At 45.4% G+C, this 19,075-nt stretch overlaps 7 non-coding genes across 7 annotated transcripts; all 7 read left to right on the top strand.

Moving 5' to 3' along the window:
- The first annotated feature begins 302 nt into the window (after positions 1–302).
- On the top strand, positions 303–374 carry Trnaw-cca. Its single transcript has one exon. It is a non-coding gene; the product is annotated as a tRNA-Trp (tRNA).
- A 10,126-nt stretch (positions 375–10,500) lies between these two features.
- Trnag-gcc lies at positions 10,501–10,571 on the top strand. The gene has a single exon. It is a non-coding gene; the product is annotated as a tRNA-Gly (tRNA).
- Positions 10,572–10,877: 306 nt separating this feature from the next.
- On the top strand, positions 10,878–10,949 carry Trnam-cau. The gene has a single exon. It is a non-coding gene; the product is annotated as a tRNA-Met (tRNA).
- Positions 10,950–11,291: 342 nt separating this feature from the next.
- Trnas-uga lies at positions 11,292–11,373 on the top strand. The gene has a single exon. It is a non-coding gene; the product is annotated as a tRNA-Ser (tRNA).
- An 869-nt stretch (positions 11,374–12,242) lies between these two features.
- Trnaq-uug lies at positions 12,243–12,314 on the top strand. The gene has a single exon. It is a non-coding gene; the product is annotated as a tRNA-Gln (tRNA).
- A 443-nt stretch (positions 12,315–12,757) lies between these two features.
- Trnaq-uug lies at positions 12,758–12,829 on the top strand. The gene has a single exon. It is a non-coding gene; the product is annotated as a tRNA-Gln (tRNA).
- A 4,402-nt stretch (positions 12,830–17,231) lies between these two features.
- Positions 17,232–17,313, top strand: Trnas-gcu. Its single transcript has one exon. It is a non-coding gene; the product is annotated as a tRNA-Ser (tRNA).
- Positions 17,314–19,075: the final 1,762 nt, after the last annotated feature.

Genomic DNA, 19,075 nt, shown 5'->3' with positions numbered 1-19,075 from the left:
GGAGAACGGGCGGGCGCGGTCCGCCCAGCCGCCCCTCGTGCCCGTGTCGCTGCGGACCTGAACCGAGGCCACGCACGGTTTTTCTCAGAACAGGAAAGTCTCGTCTGCGGGAACCGCTGACCTGTCCGCGCGCAGCTCCGGTCCGGAGGTCGGCTCTGCAGCCCCTGCAGCCTGTCCCCCAGGACACCCGGGAAGCGTGGACGGCGCGGGGAGACCGTCTGGAGGGCCGCTAGGGGAGGAGTCCGTGGCCGGGGAGGGGTCATCTAGGATCCTTAATTTAGATTAAAAAGGAGCCTAACGGCGACCTCGTGGCGCAACGGTAGCGCGTCTGACTCCAGATCAGAAGGTTGCGTGTTCAAATCACGTCGGGGTCAGCCGGCTTCCGTTTTGTGCGGGCGGACTTGACTCCGAGGTCCGGGGGCAGGTTATTCGCCCCCAGATTCTCTGCCTCCTTCCCTGACTTGCTGCTGGGACCCAGAAATGGGGCACGGGTTTCCCGTCCGACAGCGGCTTTTGCCATCTCTTAGGAGGGACCTTGACGGGTCTCTCGGGTCCCTCCCTTCTCCAGCCCCCGAGGCGCAGGGCCCGTTCCCTCCTCGCAGACCCTCGACAGGCAGGTCCTCTGGGCTTCCCTTCTCCCTTCGCTTCCCCGATGCCGCTCTGCACCCGCTGTGCGGCTCCATCCACGCCCGCTGGCCCTGGGCCTGGCCGGGATGGCCCTCACCTCTTCTCTGCAAGCATCAGGATGAGCTGAGGGTCACCTCCCCTCCCGTGGCCGGCAGACAGTCTCTGTCCTCCAAGGAAAGAGGAAGGAAGGCCTTTTCTCTTTGCCGGTGATCTTGACCTGAATCTCTTGTCTCCCCAGTCTCCACCTGTTCAATTAGTCCAGTGTCATTATCTTCATAAAGTTAATATCACTTTAAATTGACTCATCATAATTGTGTTCATAAATGGAGTACAGTGTAATGTTTTGTTAGTAGTTTGCTTGTTTTAACATGGAAACCTTACCTTGATGTTAAATGCGAATGTCCTGACACCAGCCGTGCCTGATGGCCCTGTGTCACGCTAACCTTTCTTCAGGTCCTCAAGGGCCTTTCAGGCTCCTCTCACCGCTGGGCCTTCGCTCCTGCCATTTCCTCTTCCTCCTTTGCACCAGGATTCAGACACTCATCTTTCAGTGTTCATTGAAAATAAGATGTCATTTCTTCCAAGGCAGCCTTTTTTGGGTCTCTGGGCAAGGGCCCCCATTTGTGTGCTGCCTGAACGTGGCTTTCCATTCTCCATCACATTTCCCCACATTGTCTACACATGGAAAGGCACTGACTCTTGCATTAGGACTGCATACTCAGGACTGGACAAGTCTGTGTATTTTATTGCTACCTCCAGTACCTAGCAAAGTGTCTGGTACACAGAAGGCACTCACTGGTTGTGGAGAAGGGAGAAGGCAGACTTTACTGTGGTGTTGCCAAACACCTTCAGCAAGATAGCAGAGGTGGTGGTGCAGAGCTGGGGGTGTCCCAGTGGCAGAGCACTTCCCTAGCTTGTGTGGTGCTCTGGGTTTAAGCCCAAGCACCGCAAGAAGGAGAACAGAATGGTAGCTGGTGCAGGGGTAGCATGCGATGCTCAGGGGACAAATGGAACCATCTGCTGTCCACGTCCCCTTCTCTTTTTTTCCTTTTCCTTGAAATGGACCTGTGCAATGAAAGCCCAAGCTAGTTTTCTTACTAAGAATGCACTCAATTACACTACCTTGATGTTACCTGGATCAATCTATCTGTGCCATTCGTTGGCCCTGTCTTTTGCCTTATTAAATGTGGGAAAAAATTTTTTATCTCCAAATGGGAAAATAGGATAATTGTCATTAAAAAAAAGAATCAAGCCTGCATTTTTTACTTTATTGTATTCCTAAAAGATCTGAAGTTACAGTCCTCTGCTAAAATCGTACAATAATTATTTTCTATATCTTGCTCTAAGCTTCACCATCTCAGATGGTATTGTTTTCTAGGGCTTCCAGAACTTCTGTGTCCAGTGTCCTCATCTCCTCATCAGTCACTGAGATAGGGCCTGCCCATAGCCCTGATTTTACCTTATCTCCTCTTTAAAGACTTTATCTCCAAATACTGTTGCTGAAAGTTGGGACATTGGACTTGGAGAGTGGGGAATTCAGTCCCCGTCAACAGTTAGGTTGGGTATTGCTCTGGGTTAAGGTGACAGTTACACATTAAGTGTGGTGCTAGTATCTCTCTAGATTTTAGGTAACTCCTCTGTTTTCCAGAAAAGCTGAAGGTTACCATAAATAATTTATTCAAGGTTGTATTCTGAAAAAGGAACAAACCAACAGGGAACTTAACTTTTTCTGACACCAGATCATGTGAATTTAGCAGCTGTGGATTAAAAGGAGAAATACTATTAAAATCATCACTTTCACACAAATACAAATGAACTTGTGTTTTATTTAATTCAGTAATTAATGATTAACTCAAAGTTCCAAGTTGTCAATTCTGTGAACAATTCAATGACATAGATGCATTATAATATATTGGAAATCATAATAAAAATCTGCAGCTTATATGTCCTTTGTTATCAGAAATACAGATGATTCTACAAATGAGACCCAGGGACAACATATACAAGCTGTCCTATAACAGCACATTGTGAAATTTACAAAGAAGTGACCTTCATGACCTGTTCAATTATTTTTTGGTGGAAAGGAGCAAAACACTTCAATAGAGATCTACATTTTTGACAATATGTGTTTTTGGTTTCCCACAACTTGGGTTGTTCTGACATCCTTTTCTTGCCATTTCAAAATAATGTAGCTCCTCATGTCAAATCTGGTATCATCTTGGACAATAGTAGGTCTGAGAATATTATGCTTTCTCCCTCCTGGTGGACTTCTCATTGCATTGTTGACTGCATATGCACATGTGTCTTTTGAAGTTCAACAAATGCACATGAGCTTTCTTGTGTTGTGGGGCAGGTCTCTTGGGAAAACACACCATGTCCCAGTTTTGTCCAAATTGAAGAGCCTTTATTTAGCCGGCCAGCTGGTGACTGTTCCCTAAAGGACCTACAACTGTCTCTGCAAGGAAGAGCCCTAAGCCTGAGCATTTTAGGATATTTAAAGACAAAAACTACATCTGGGTTGACATAGCTGCAAGCAAGCAGGTTCAGAAGCTGAATTGAGCAGTTAGGGAGACAAAGCAATGGGTACATTGATATTTCCCATCGGACTTTCAAGGTTGGCATAGCAGCAAGCAAGCAGAAGGGAAGTAAGTCAAAATGACCCTAGTTGAGTACAAGTTAGAGAATGGTTACTTATGTCTAGACAACCAATCTCTGACAAGGTATATCACCCAAGAAAAATGGAAACCAAAGAGAATAAGTTTACATTGTATAAGAACTGCTATTTGTGTTGCCAAGTATACTATGCTAGGTAACTATTAATGGGTTCAGAGGCGGGGCTTTCCCCTGGGAGGAGCATTTCTTACATGATATGGAGGGAGTATCAGGGTAAAATGGAGTCTGTTTGGCCATTGCCCATATAGCCTGGCCAATAAAACTCATTTTTGTTCACAAATTTGTGAATGATCCATGCATGACAATATACATATCAATTATTTGCGTGAATGAAGGCCAATACCTCTGTTTTGCCTAACAGAAGTGGAATGTTTGGAAACAATTCAATGTTCATACACACCACCACCAAAACTATTGCAGGTCCCACTGTGTTTGCTCTCTGATCTTTGTCTAGTGGTTCCACTGCCTCATGGTCCATTCCAACAGTGACACATTCTTTAACCATTTTTCAATGAGAATTTCATTAATTATATCAAATCTAGACTCCCACAACCCTCTTGCTTGTTTTTTTTTCATCAGTGTGGTCGGTTTCAAAGGACACTGGGTGAGGCTGTTTTCCCCTGTGGTTCCTGTAGCTTGGAATCCAATATTTCAGAGGTGTATCGAGTCATAAGCAGTGAATAGATTATCAAAAAACAAACCAAAACAACAATAACAAACAAACAAAACAGAGTGTGATTGTGGATTCTCTACCACATCAAGCATTTGTAGAGCTACCTCACGCTCCGGGAAGAAAAAGAAAATGGATCTTGGATAAGTGACTAGCAATATCAATCTCTGCATCCACTGTGGTTTTGGGTTATCCTTATTACACTACTGGGCATGAAATGCAGCTTGCTCACATATCTGGCTTGCTAGAAGACTATTTCTCAAAGGCAGTACACTAGCCAGGGTTTTGGCAGCAAAAGAACGGCATACAAAGGGGTTTACAGAAGAAGGTATACAGAATTGGTGTTTAAAGGGAGTGCAAAGAAGTTATTTATGAAGGCGTAGACTGGATTGTGGGACTTCACCAGATATGGAGAAGAGCTAGAGGTTGCTATCACAGGTGGCAATTATTAGCCCCTTGTGGCTGGCAAAAGCAGCTAGCACTGAGGCAGGGACTCCACCAACCTGCAGCCTGTGACACCCTGAGTCTCATCTCCTTTCTGGCGGTGCCTTCCACTGGGCAGATTCAGCAGGAAATCGAAGGGTTGGGGAAACAGGTCTACTGAGTGTCCATAGAGGTCAGCATCTTAGGACTCAAAGCAGGAATTGGCAGGATGGAGATGAATTTCCATGTGCAGAGAGGGTGGGTGTTTGTCATTTATGTAGGCGGGAACATCCACGTAGTACCCATTGCATGTCACTATGCAGTAGGCCCTGTCCCCGTGTCCTGTTTATAGGATAGCTATTCTCTGCCATTGATAATTCGAAATGCTATTCATCTCCAAATATAAGGACAACCTAGTTCTAGAAAACACTTTCATGAATGCATTTCTTATATCAGTTATATATGTAAATATTTAATTCAGTTGAACATTAAGTATAAGTGCTTTCACAGAAAAGTCTATATCACCTGGTCAAAGACTTTAAAAGTATTTTTATGCTGGGAGCCATTAGCCAAGTAGGTATGACAATTTCCTTGCCAGCGTACCCCATGTTGCTGACATTTTGCAGTGACATTGAATGTAGTTGACCTTGCTCAAGGACCAGGGCGGATTAGGGTGTTCCTGGTTTAACATAATCGGGTTTAGGGCGTTCCCAGTTTAGGTTCCAGGTTTAAGGTTTAAGATTATTCCTGCTGGGAATAGGGCGTATCCTGCTGCCTAAGTTCCCCTTGAGTTCTCACGGGATTCAGACAGTATATTTTGGGAGACAGAAGCCCAGTGAAGGTGAATTTGGGAGAGAACGTGGATTTGGGCAGAGAACGTGGATTTCCCCAGAATGTGATTGTAGATGGCTGGTGTGAGTTCGGGAATAAAGAGTTGCTGTTTGAATCTACAAGCTGTGTGGTGGCTCGTGATTTTGTGCCCAGCCAGACTGTGGCATTTTTAGGTGCTCTAATCATTCACCTATTGCTTTTCTCAAAAGAATAGCCTCTAAACACATAAAGATTATTTCAAAGTTATGATACTGTGTGATTAAGTTTTTACAGGTGTTTTACATCTGGGATAATGGGACAAAATGAATTATTTATAGGCTATTGTCACCAATTCAAAGGAGAACTAACAAAATTAGTTGGGCAACAGGAATGTAGAGCAAATGTGTAAATAGAAGCAAGACTGGCTCTTTCCCACAAGATGACAATAACTTGCATTCCATTCACAGTTCATTTGTATTTCTATGGAAAAACAGTTTGCATAACTAAACATTTTCTTCAATTTAGAGTTGAAAAAAAGCTCAGGACAATGACAGGTATAGATTCCCGGAAAATGAAATTACCTAAAAAATGTACATGGGACTACACACACAGTCAGTCATTTTTCAGGTCCATTTCAAAATCTTTCATAATTTTTCCTATATCAAAGAAAGAACCTACATAATGGGAGAAAATCTTTACTAGCTACTCTTTTGACAGAGGATTAATATCCTGAGTATATAAAGAACTAAAGAAAACTTGACTCTTAAATATATTAATCCAATTAATAAATGAACAAATCAAGTAGATAGACACTTCTCAAAAGAAGAAATAAAAATGGCCAACAAATATATGAAAAAATGTTCAACAACATCAACAATTAGGGAAATGCAAATCAAAACTACACTGAGATTTCACCTCACTCCACTTGGAATGGCAATATCAAGAATAAAAATAGTGATAAATGTTGGTGAGAATGTGGGGAAAAGGTACTCTCATAAATTGCTGGTGGGACTGCAAATTAAAATTAGTGGGACCATTCTGGAAGGCAGCATGGCGATTCCTCAAAAATGGAACTAAAACCAGAATTAAAAGAGGCAGTCAGTGTAGACAGGTAACAGTCAGATCAGATCAAGGAGGTCAATTGGGGTCTGGGAATTGGAGAGAGATTGAAATGCTAACAACTTCAGAGCCCTTCCTCCACCCTAATCAGGATAACGTGGCCAGGCTTCAACCTGTTGCTAAGGTAACCTGTTCCAGGGATTGTCCCCACAGGGAGTTGTTAATTAGGCCCCTTTCCTGCTGGGCCTCTCCAGCCCATCTGCTTCTCACCTTTTGGCCATCCCACCGAGCATCTCCTAAGGGCTAGTCACATACATAGGAAGGGGAGAGATAAGGGGAGGGGCGCAGGAGAACAAAGGAAGCCTACGACGTATAAAAAGGAGGACCACCTCACTTCTTGGGCTACCAGGATACCAGCTGTGGCCCCTTCTCCCTTCCAGGACAAGTGTATGTAAGCCCTGTTTTATGTGCATGCCTAGGCTCTTCTCTAATGTTATACTTCCACATGTGAGGGAGCAAGCTTGTCACCGATAACTGGAGAATCAGAACCACAGTATGTCCCCGCTACTTCTACTCCTTGATATTTATCCAAATGCACATGAGTATTTGTAGAAGCATAATTCACAATAGCCAAATTGCCCAGATGCCTATCAATGGAAGAATGGACCAAGAAAATGTGGTGTAGATGATACCACTGTCTACCGGTGAAGAGTCCTTGCTTCCCCGAATCTGAAGTATAGCACCAGAGAAGCACGCCGAGGCAAGTTTAGATGGAAAGTAGAAGCTTTATTAAAGGACAGCAGAAAAGACTTCTCCCCGGAGGAGGAAGGGGGAATCCGTGGAAGGGCGAGGTCTTCCCTTTTTTATAGCTAAGGTCTTCTTTCAGCTTTCCCACAATCCTGACCTTTGTTTCCCTGTATCCTGCAGAGGTAGAATGCAGGTGGGAAGGCCCAAAAGGTGGGAGACAGGTGGGCTGGAGGAGTCATCTGGGCAGGAAGGGCCTGGGGCGGTTTAGCACCTTCCTATTTGCTGAAAGCTGCTTCATTAACAGTTCCTTAGGACAGGCTCTGGGCCTTGGGGACATCAACATTTCTATTTCCCTCAGTGCTGCTCTGCTTTCCCGGGCTCCATTCTCTATAATGGCCTCCATTTCATTTATCTTACTCCGATATTAGACAAGATTTAGCTAACTACACTAACTACCTATCTTAAATCTGGGTTTATATATACACATAATGGAGTTTTACTCAACCACAAAGAAGAAAGAAATGATGGCATTTGTCGGTGTGCTCAGTAAAATAAGCCAGACTCAGAAAGTCAAGGGTATAATGTCTTCTCTCCTTGAGGAAGTTAGAGCAAAATAAGGGGAAAAGGGTGGTGGGGGTGAGGGATTGGATTTCACAAAAATATAGGGAAGATCAGTGGAGAAGAAGGAGGAGGAGGGGAGGAAAGGAAGGAAAATGGAGGAAATATGGAATAAATGTAACAAACCATGTTATGGGCATATGTGAAGGTACCAAAGGGAATTTCACTTTAATGTACATGCAGAAAGTATCAATCAAAAATAAATAAGTAAGGGAGTAAAAGGCAGATGAGAAGAGTGGAGGAAGGAGAATACCAGGAGGGAGGAGGGGAGGAACACCGCATGGGGTGAGACCCGTCTGAAACCAATTCCAAACATGTATGATTTTGTCAGAATAAATCAACTACTATGTGTAACAATGGTGCTCAATAATAATAATAATAATAATAATGATAATAATAATAATAAACTTTTAAAAAGAAACTACACTGAGATTTCATCTTACTCCAGTCAGAATGGCAGCTATCAAAAATATGAACGATAATAAATGCTGGAGAGGATGTGGAGAAAAAGGAGCACTTTGACACTGCTGGTGGGACTGTCAACTGGCACAACCACTATGGAAGTCAGTGTGGAGGTTCCTCAAAAGGCTAGGCATGGAACCACCAGCTTTATCACCGCTCGGTGTTTACCCCAAGGAATTAAAGTCATCATATTACAGTGATACATGCATATCCACGTTTCTAGCAGCCCAGTTCACAACAGCCATTCTGCGGAACCAGCCTAGGTGTAGATAAATAGATAAAGAAAATGTGGCACCATACACAGTGGAGTTTATTATTATTATTATTTGTGGTGCTGGGGACTGAACCCAGGGCCTTATACATGCTAGACTAGCACTCTACCAACTGAGGTTTACCCCCAGCCCCACAAGGGAGTTTTTTTTCAGCCATAAAGAAAATTGAAATTATGTTATTTGCAGGAAAATAGATGGAACTAGAGACAATATGTTAAGTGAAATAAGCCAAACTCAGGTCCAGGGTCATGGGTATTCTCTCATATGTAGAAGCAAGAGAGGCAAAAGAAGAAAGGTGAGTGTATGTATGTGGGGAGAATTCTCAAGAAAATTGAAGGGAAATCAGTAGAGGAGAGGGACTGGAAGAAGGAGGAGGGAAGGGAAGGGAAAACACTGAGGAGTGGCATTGGACAAATTATATTGTGTCACAGTAAAACATGTCACAACAAATTCCACCATTAGGTACAACTATCATTCAGCAATAAAAATTTTGGGAAAAAAAGATAAACAGTATAATTATTGTTTGTCAATATTAGATTTTCGAAACATGATAAGATTAAGTTATAGGAATCATCTTTTTAAAAAAATAAATTCAGTCAATTCATTAACCTTTATCATAACTTGGGTGAGATATCCATCAGAATGACCTACTTTCTTTTCCTCTGATGACGTATTAGACACTTTAAAAATGGCAAGGATATTTCGCCCAAGTGACTGCAGTAAGAGAAGAGACCTTGGCACACACCTGAGAACACCTCCATTTCTTTTCTTATTTTGTGATATTGGAGATCAAGCCCAGGGCCTCATGCATGTCAGACAAATGGTGTACCACCGAGCTACTCTTCAGCCACCAACACAAGTCCAAATGATAGACTTCAAGAGAGGGAGCCCAATTTCCCTCCCCAGAGAATAGAACAACGAAGTTACAGGAAATTTTGTGAGGCCGCAGCATCCTGGCTGCCTGTCTTGGATCACTGGATCTGCTGCAAGTCAGCTGCCTATTCAGAACTTGTTGGAGGACCGTTTAGAGAACACTGAGGCTTCTGTCCAGCCACCAAGGGACTGAGCTTAAAGAGAAATTCTGCACACCTAGGTGGGACTGCAGGTGTTCTCCACTCCATTAACAACATCTCTTTTCAACCTTGGGAGAGACCTCTACCCTGGTAGGCTACTCCTGAATTCCAACCCACAGGAGCTGTGAGAGGGTACATGTTTGTCTGGTTTTAAGACAAAAAGTATCAGGACAATTCTTTATGTAGCAACAGACAACAAATATGACATTTTACTTCAAATTCCTCTCGTGGCTGAGTCTACAATCCCAAAATATATCATGATCCTTTCCCAATCATACCCAAATTCCTACTTTGATTCGTCGACATCTAGATTTCAGAAAGCTCTGTAAAAAGCTCAACTCCCCCCCAGCCCCCGTTAAGATTCTTGAGTTAATCTTCTCCTTGCCCAATAAACTCGACTGTTCTTTCTGTAGGATTTTTTGGTAATATTTTGGAGCCTGTATTCGACAAATAGTAACAAAATCTGGAGAAACAGAGTGAACCTCGTAAAGACCATTTTTATATCATTCACAAATTATATGCTTGGGATATTTGTTCTGGAACAGCGTGCATTATGCCATCAAGTGAAGACGACCAACAGGAGTATCTCTTAGGTGCATCACAGTGATGATTTCTTAGAAATAAGGGAAGATACCTGACTTGCACTGTTTAATTAAAAGCCACACGAAGGCACCATCTGTAGCTAATATCACCTGGTGCCCTGGTGCTGTTTTCCAGACAATGTCAATCCACCCTCACCGCGGGCTCCTGACCAGCGCAGGTCAGCTTCGCGAATGGGGGAATGAGCGGCAGCCAATCCGCCCACCTGTGTCTCTCGCCCTGTCCATTCCCCTGTCGCTGGGGTTCATGGAACCGAGTTCCTGGCCCAGGTTCAGGGAAAACAGGGGCAGTTGTTCAAGGCTCCCGGCGCTGCTCGCCCTGAGCCGTCCCAGGGTCTCGCGGCCAAGTTCACCGCCAGGTTCACGCATTTCCTGAGGTTGGAATTCCGCTTTTTCTTGAGCTGGATTCAGGAAATCGAACCGCGCCTCTCCGCATCACACTAGCAGAGAAAGATCTTGCTAAGCGGGCATTGGTGGTTCAGTGGTAGAATTCTCGCCTGCCACGCGGGAGGCCCGGGTTCGATTCCCGGCCAATGCACAGCATCTCTTTTCTATCCGGTCCAACATTTTGGAAGACACGTATCTGACAGCCTCCTTCCCATGCTGACGGACGGGAGCGTCCCCAAGACTTGTAGATTTATTTTTTTAAGTTTCCGCGATCGGCCTGCGTTTGGTTATCCGAAAGCCCTAAGGAATCTCTGCCTTGTTCGCTGGCGCCATCTCGGCCTCTCTGGTCCCGGGGTCCTGCGGTCTCCGCAGTCGTGACAAGCCCCCTGGACCAGGAGATGCCTGATACCACCCACTTAGAGCGTAATTGGCTACCCGCACAGCGGCCAGGACAGCGAGCAGAGTGGCGCAGCGGAAGCGTGCTGGGCCCATAACCCAGAGGTCGATGGATCGAAACCATCCTCTGCTAGGCGTTTAACCTTTTGACCAGAGCCCAGGTATTCGGTCGAATGAGGTTAACAAACATCTCTATCCTCAGAATTTTGGGGAGTAGAAATGAGGGTTAAGAACCGCAGAGTCTGCAACCGTGTCTGCCTTCCTGGACATGAGTCCGCACCTCAGGTTTGGCCTGGCCCTTCCAAGGTCGTGGGAACGTCCTGCGTCAGCGTCCCCGTTTGTCATTACTCCTCCGAGCACTGTCGCAATCTTCGGCCGCGACAGGCACATCCATCACCAACATCAACGTACACTCTGGCGGGATGTAGAAATACAATACTCCTCATGGGAATATTGTGAGCACCAATTCCATCGTGTAGTCGTGGCCGAGTGGTTAAGGCGATGGACTTGAAATCCATTGGGGTCTCCCCGCGCAGGTTCGAATCCTGCCGACTACGCAGAGAGGTTTTCTTTGCAGGTGTTAAACCCGCAATTACCGCTTGTGGAAACACGCAAACCCCCCTGCGCGTGTGCAGCCTCCTTACTGTTTTCTCCACGCCTGCCTGCCTTCCTTCCTTCCTTCGGAAGCCGCGACTTCTCTTCCTTCCCTGCCGGACTTCTGAACTCGGCGTCGGGTCTTCCAAAGCCTCGCCAGCTTAGCTTTCCTGCTTTGCAGTTCTCCAGGAGCTCGGCCGTGTGCAGCGCAGTTCTGCTTTTGAGGGCCTGTGATGTTTGGGGATCCCTACCCCCCCTGTCCCCCGGATCCTGTGCCATCCCACTCTCGGGGGCCAGAATCGCCGAGCAAAGACCACACAGAAAACTTTCAAAACGGTTTTTAGATTTTCGCTGTCTTTTCTTTAAAAAACTATTTTTTTGCAATCTAAAACTCTCTTATTTTTCCCAACACATTCACATAATCATTGATGCAACACGAATGAGAGTGAAATAAATAAAATCGAACCATTGGAAAATGCAGATAAGGAAAGGAAGTAAAATAACCAGACGGGAACACCTGGTCTCCCCCGCGGATGACCAGTGAATCCCAGACGTCGCGTACTTCTCTTCTTCCCTCCCGCGCCCAGGCGTCTTAGGAGATCACTCCGGCGCGGTCACTTTCCTCTGTGAACTCCCAGCAAACGAATTTTCACTGCCCAGGTAATGAATTCAAGTGCACAGTTCTGACTTTGCAAGGAGCAGCTGTACTGAAGACTCTCCACGGGCGAGGCCCGGGCCTGGGTGCAGCTTCTTCGGAGTCTGGGAACCCAGACACCAAGCCAACGCACAGCTGCGTGCTGTCAAAAGTTTACCTGGGAGGGCGGCTTTCCGCGGCCCCATGGTGTAATGGTTAGCACTCTGGACTTTGAATCCAGCGATCCGAGTTCAAATCTCGGTGGGACCTCAGTAACTTTTAGCGCCCTTTCCACCCGAAGGTGAGCACCCAACACTAAATAATCAGGTAGCCCTTGAGCAGTAGTCCCCCTCTTCCCTCCCCCCTCTCCCTTAGCGTAGATCCCCCCACACCCCCACCCCCCGCATAACGCCACTTTCACTAGGAATCCCGGAGCTGCTTTCCTCCTTCTTGTTTTGTGGGATGTCGGAGTCCCCGGGTCTCGATGACTCTTGTGACGACTGCTCAGCGGGTTCTAGTTCAAAGGACTAGTATCTCGAACTTGGTCCTTTGAAGTTGGTAGCGCCCGAGAGCTTCCACGAGTGTGCGCCAATTGGGGCGTAGCTGACAACCTGGGGACTAATGGGGTCAAGGTCAGGACTCCCTGGAAGGAGCAGAACGACACGCCTCTGGACTCTTTTGTCCAGATATCCCAGGGGGCTCCCCCGTCTGTTGGCCCCATGGTGTAATGGTTAGCACTCTGGACTTTGAATCCAGCGATCCGAGTTCAAATCTCGGTGGGACCTGACGTGATTTTTGATGACCTGGCATTCACGGTCTGCAGACCCAGCTCTACACAAATATTCTCCCCAGCCTTCTCCTCTCCAGGCGGTTCTTGTCCGACTCTGCATTTTCGCTTTTGGTATGTGCAAATTATTTCTCCGGCCTGGGTTCTTCATGGTTCAGGGGACAGAGGCATCTCCGACCAATCTTTCCTTCTTTGGATCCCCCTCCACATGTATTTTCAGGTGCAAGGATAAACATGAGAATGGCAGTAGTAAGCTGCAATGGTTTGAGGGTTGGCCGCTTGACTCTGAGTCCAGGAAGTTGAATCCCATCTCCTGGGGCCTCGGAAACATCCTGGAGATCTCCCCCTGTGATTCTCTAAGGTCTTGCCCACTGCCAGGCTCACACCCCTGGCTCTAAGCACTGGCAGTTACTTGCGCCAAACCACCTGGATTCTCTGGCCTGGTGGGAACTCTCCTTACCTACTTCTCGATTTCTAGCCCAGTCCCACTTTCACTTGATGTCCCCTTTTGCTTTTTGCTCAGAGTTCTTCAGATTTGGTAAGTTCCACTCTCCCTGGATAAGTAAGTGTTTGTTTTACAAACTCCAATTTTAGTTTCTTCCTTTCCTGGAGCCTACTGGTCTCTAAGAACTAACACTGCTCTGAAAATCCCAACCTTAATAGCAGTACAGCCAGGCATGTCTTAGTGTCTCTCCTGACTGTACCCAGGGAGGCTCCTTTCAAACACCTTAAGCTCATGTGTGGCCCCCACTATCTGGAAGATTAACTGTTCTGTTAAAAGTACTTATAATGAGATAAAATGCCTCATTTCAATGGCTAGCACCTGGATTTCAAGTCTCAATGGACCTGGATCAGTTCTGGAGACCTTGTCCTTAAGTTTGCCCAAACCAGGAGTTACCCCTGGCATGTACAGACAGCCCCTGGGACTGGCACCTCCTCTCCTTGAGCAACACCCAGCTCCTCACTTTTTCCTCTGGCTGCTGAAAGTTGCCAGTCTCTGTCTCCTATGACCTCTCCTTCTGATGCCTGTTTGCTTTGTTGGTGGCTTTAGTCCATCAAATTGTTAATTATGTGCTAGGATGATCAAGTGTCCCTAGTTTAAAAGCTCCACCTGTGACTCTTTTCTTCTCTGGAGCTTTGTAGGTTAACTGTGGACACAGATGTGAAAATGACAGAATGAAATCCCAGCCATCCTAGTCATCTGAGAGCTTCCGTGGTCTCCACACACAACACTTCCTATCAATTCTCCCTAAATTGAATCTGTGCCAGACATATTTTAAAGATCTACAGAGCACCTGCAAGAATATAGGCATGTTACTTTGAAGTTTTATTATACAGAGATCCCAACATGTAACATTTAACATTTTAGACTCCAAATACAGTAATCCCCAATTTCCTCTCTTGACTCTGCACACTTCAAAACATTTTCTGGTGCTCTCAATGACAGTGGAGGAGCCCCAGGAATCACTCTAGCCTCTAAAAATTGTTCTAGGAAAAGCCCTGGAAACGCCCTCCTGCTTATTTCGTTTCAGCCATGGAGGAGGACCTGTTGGGAACCATTATTCAGCTACCACAACTTCTGTTGGTCCCAGCATGACCACTAGATCCAATCTAAAGCACGTTAATAGCAAGTTAACTGGGTCTGCTTCAGGTCTCCCAGAGTCTGTGGTTGGTCCTGATGTTGGCTGGACTGTAACCATCCCAGGCTCAGCCAGGGAAGGAGGCACTTTCAGACTCATGTGTTCAAGGGCATGATTTCGTCCTTAACCCTTACTGAATTGGGAACTTTAGTTACTTGCTGGCCACTGACTGCTGCTCATCATTAGTTCCTTGCTATAGGGGCCTTATCAGCATGGCAGGGTATTTTATCAAAGTACAAAAATGGAAAAGGCAGCAGTTCAAATCTGTAGGTTGGATGGGAGTCATGGTCTTTTGTTAGAGTCTGTAAACAAGTCAAAATAACACCTGGCATTTTGCCAGGGGAATGTTAGAGTTCTTAAACAAGTCTGGCTGGTGCCTGGCAAAATGCCAGAGGGAGTGGTTTGAGAAGTAACAAAAGTGAGCCATTAAGTGTGGAGATTCCTGATTGGTTGACTGATGTATCTAGTTTATGCTAATTAGATAAGCTGTGTGGAATGTATAAATACTGCTCCTGTCCTGCAATAAAGGGCTTCCACTCCTGCTGTATCAACGTACACAAGTTGTTCGTCACTACACTGGGCTTTAAACCCGCTACAGAGCCTGACGCAGAATAAGCCCTGACTGACCTGACGCTTGGCAGGCATGTCCTTCGACTTAGGCAAGCAGTGATGCAGTGAATCTGATTGCTAGAACTACTACTGGAAAGGATCTCTTTGCCTCAGTTGGTTTTTTTTTTTTTTTTTTTAAGTTTTCTTTATAATTAAGTCAGTGTTGAAGAGCTCGACTTTGGCTCTTCTAATATCAGTTCTGAGCAAGTGAAACCAAATCTCTAGGGATGATGCCCTGACATGAATATTTCTTTTCCTTTCTTTTTTTTGGTAGTGAGGATTAAACCTAGAGTTACTTAATCACTAAGCCATATCCCCAGCCCTTTTTATGTTTTCTTTTGAGAAAAGGTCTCTCTGAGTTGCTTAGGGCCTCTCTAAATTGCTGAGGCTGGCTTTGAATTCAAAATCCTCCTGCTTCAGCCTCCGGAGTGGCTGGGATTATAGGTATGTGCCACAACTCCCAGCTCACATGAATATTTCTCAACCCCCCCCCCCCCACTTAAATGGGTCTCATGGAATGGGAACAACTGACCATCTGATTCAAGTTGTCATCACTCCAAGGCAGTCACCACCTTCTGACACATTCTATATTTTGATTTTTAAATTATTAACCATGCATTTCTACAACATGAGGTATCACCATAGTAGGGAATTTTGTGTGTGGAATAAAGAGTGTGCTTAAAAAAATGCAGCTTTGTATAATTTACCTGTTTTAGCTTAATATGTTCTGATATTTAATAGAGTTAATATTTATTAAATCATCTTTTGATATGTCATTTGATCCCTGGTCATATTCCATATTTAATCTTCATTGATATGTCTTGTTACAACATACTCACACATTACTTTTTTTTTTTTAAATAATGATATTGAGCATAAGTGAGAAAGAGAAAAGCAGCCCTTGGCATCTGGGAGCCAGCCTGACAGTTCTCAAGGCCTGGGTGTTGTAGGAACTGGCCTTGTGCTCACCGTTCTTCTGCTGAACAATCTCACAGAACATCTGCATCAGATTGACCTTCCTGATGGTGATGAAATGAGATAGAAACAACTAAACCACATCAAGTGTTTTACAATTTCTACCAAGCACACACAGTGAAACAGTCGTGGTGCAGCCCACAGTACTGAAGTTTTCCTCCACCAGGGAATCTGAGAAGCCACTGCTTTTTCAGCTTCAGCTTCATTCTAATCTGCCTTCTAGGTAAAATGTATCCAGGTACCCAATTACCAAAAGTTTCCCTGTCTTCAGGACAGCATCCAATGCAGTGCAAAGCCTCACTTCCTAGTATCCTCCCCCAAATCACCCAACACAAGCACAATTCTATAATAAGGCCTCTTAAAACATCTCTTTCCTGGGATCCTCCCAGGTTTCCCATGGTGCATTCTTTCTAGTTATAGTAGCAATAAAAACAACTTATTCACCTGCAGCTATATTCCTGGTGGTCTTTGAACGGCGGACACAGAAATGCACAATAATTGGACAAAATGGCAATGCCAGTTATCATTTTTGCCACATTTACCCTTACAAAATAAAGAAATCAAAGTCTCCTCAGTTAGCTCTGCAATTTTGCAAGATAAAGTCCAGAATCTTTGGTCTTCTGATTCAGAACCAGTCGCAATGTGACCTTAAGGCATCACTCCCAGCGTGACACTAATCACCACCTGGGCTTCTCAGAGAGGTGTGATCATTTCTACCCAGCACTAATGGCAAGTGGCAACACCCTTTTGAGAGTCCTACTAGAAGCTTCCAGGTATGCAACACGAACTGGATTAATTGTGGTGCTAATCTATGTGACTTTGAAGATATGAAAAATTCATTTTGATTAAAAAAAAACAAAAGTGGATATAAACTCCGTTCTTCTTCATTAATTTCTCCCATTTCCCCTGTAAGAAGTGTACTTTTCATCTTTATTCAGGTCCACTTCTTCTCCCCAGTTTCCTCTTATTTTTTACTTCCTTTATCAAAGAGAGCCATTTATGGAGAGCAAAGATACATCAAGGAAGTAATATGGTGAAATGATAGCAGCTGCGAAATGGAAACGGTTTCGTTAAAACAATAAGGATGAAAAAGAAAAAAAAGAAAAAAACCCCAAACCGAAAGGAAACAGCAACCTTCCATAAAGAAATATGATCCCTAAGAAGCGCCAGGCAGGTGACGAGGTGGCCGAGTGGTTAAGGCGATGGACTGCTAATCCATTGTGCTCTGCACGCGTGGGTTCGAATCCCACCCTCGTCGGCCCCATGAGAGTCTGAGGTTCTGCCCGGCCTACTTCTAATTTTCGAACTCGTGATTTAAGCCCCAGTCCCGAGTTCCAACTGGACCCCCAGGTTGAGAGTCACGGCGCTCCCCAGCTGTCCCCCATCTCACCCCTTGGTCGAATCAACATTCTCTTGCCCTTTGGTGGGCTTTGCACCAACAGTCTCTGCTGCCTTCTGTAAAAATCCTATTTATTTATTTTGTACTTTTTTGCAAAACCGGATGTACCTCTTACCGAGAAGTTGAATTAATTTTAATTGAAGATCTTTTCCAAGCATTCCAGCTTCTACTCATTTCTCAGATAAACTAGGAAAGAGTTGAGCCTCTTGCTTCCCTGTTGAGAATGTGTTCAGAAGCAACCCATTTCTCACTGAGGTAGGAGGAAGGGTTAAATGGACCGGCAGGAACTTGGGCTCTTTCAAGGTCAGGTGTCAAGGTCAGGGCCAAGAAAATAGACAAAAGCCAGGCCTCATCAAGTTCAGGCTGACTCTTGCGTAAGCAGAAAAAACGGATATAGCCAGACATCTGCTCTCTGGTACCCAACGCCCATCAAAAAAAAGGGGACAGGGTAACCCGATTGGACCCTGAGTGCCTCGCCCGGGACACTGAGTGGATAGGGGGCTCTCTCCCTTAATCCATACAAATCTCCAGACAATGGACCTTGCCCACTATCTTTTTCTGGACCCCTCTCCATGCAGAGTGATGCCTTCTTCCTATCACTCTAATTAATCCTATTGCCTTGCTGTCACCCTTGTGTCCATGGATTTCACTCTTAAAATTCATCAAAGAACCAATCACCCTGTCCACTGTTGTAGCTGTCATGGAGGTCCATGTTGTCATTCAGGCCACTGTGACGGGGTCTTCTGCTCCTCTCTGTACTTCCCACCCTGTTCTCTTAATCTATCCTCAACCTAAGATCACAGAGTAAAGGGATGCCTGGCTGCACCCCGCGGACAGGGTGATCTTTCATCAAGGACAGTGTATGTACAAATATTCACTGGCCACAAGGACGTACAACAGCACCCTAGAATCTATGACAATGGTCAGCAAAATCATAAGGGACTGTTACATATACTATATTGCTCCCGAGTAAAAGAAAATCATTAGGTCATTAACATTTTTTTTATTGAATAAAGAAATAATGCAGAAGAAGATAGATAAAACTACTCAATAAAAATTAAAAGCTGTCCTTTGGCTCCAAACATCCCATATGTAAACAAAAATACAGCAATGTGGAAATACAACAAATTGAAAAAAAAAAAGCTATACTTAGGACCTGTAAAGAAGGTCTTCAACTTTTTAACCCATTGCCTCTTGATCTGCTTTAGTGATGGATAAAGGAGAGGTACTACAAAACAGTTAGCTCCTCTGTCTCTGTGCGGAAAGTTCAATAGTGTCGGTCATCTCTGGCCAAAGACCAGCAGACGGACACACGGTGAGAGCTGAGTCAAGTTGTGTTCACTGGCTTCATTCGGTGGAGAATCCGGGGGAGCGCACGCTCTGTGGAACAGGTGGTCCGCAGCGGTTTCCCTAACCTGGGCCTTCCTCCTCGAGGAGAAGGACTGGACCTTCTGCTCGGGGACCGAGGTGGGGGCGCGGTTCGCAGTGGAACCGCATCCGGAGCGCGGAGAGGCCGACCATCAGAGTGACCGAGCTGCGCCTCGTGGCCGCGGCGCCTTCGGCTCGGGCAGCCGGTGGGCGGGAGGACGAGCTCCCGGCTCCTGGGGCTCTTCTCCTCCAG

Source organism: Marmota marmota, unplaced genomic scaffold (assembly GCF_001458135.2).
Source record: "Marmota marmota marmota unplaced genomic scaffold, marMar, whole genome shotgun sequence".
Lineage (NCBI taxonomy): Eukaryota > Metazoa > Chordata > Mammalia > Rodentia > Sciuridae > Marmota > Marmota marmota.
Note: the sequence above shows the minus strand (reverse complement) of the source record. Positions and strands in the feature narration are given on the sequence as shown.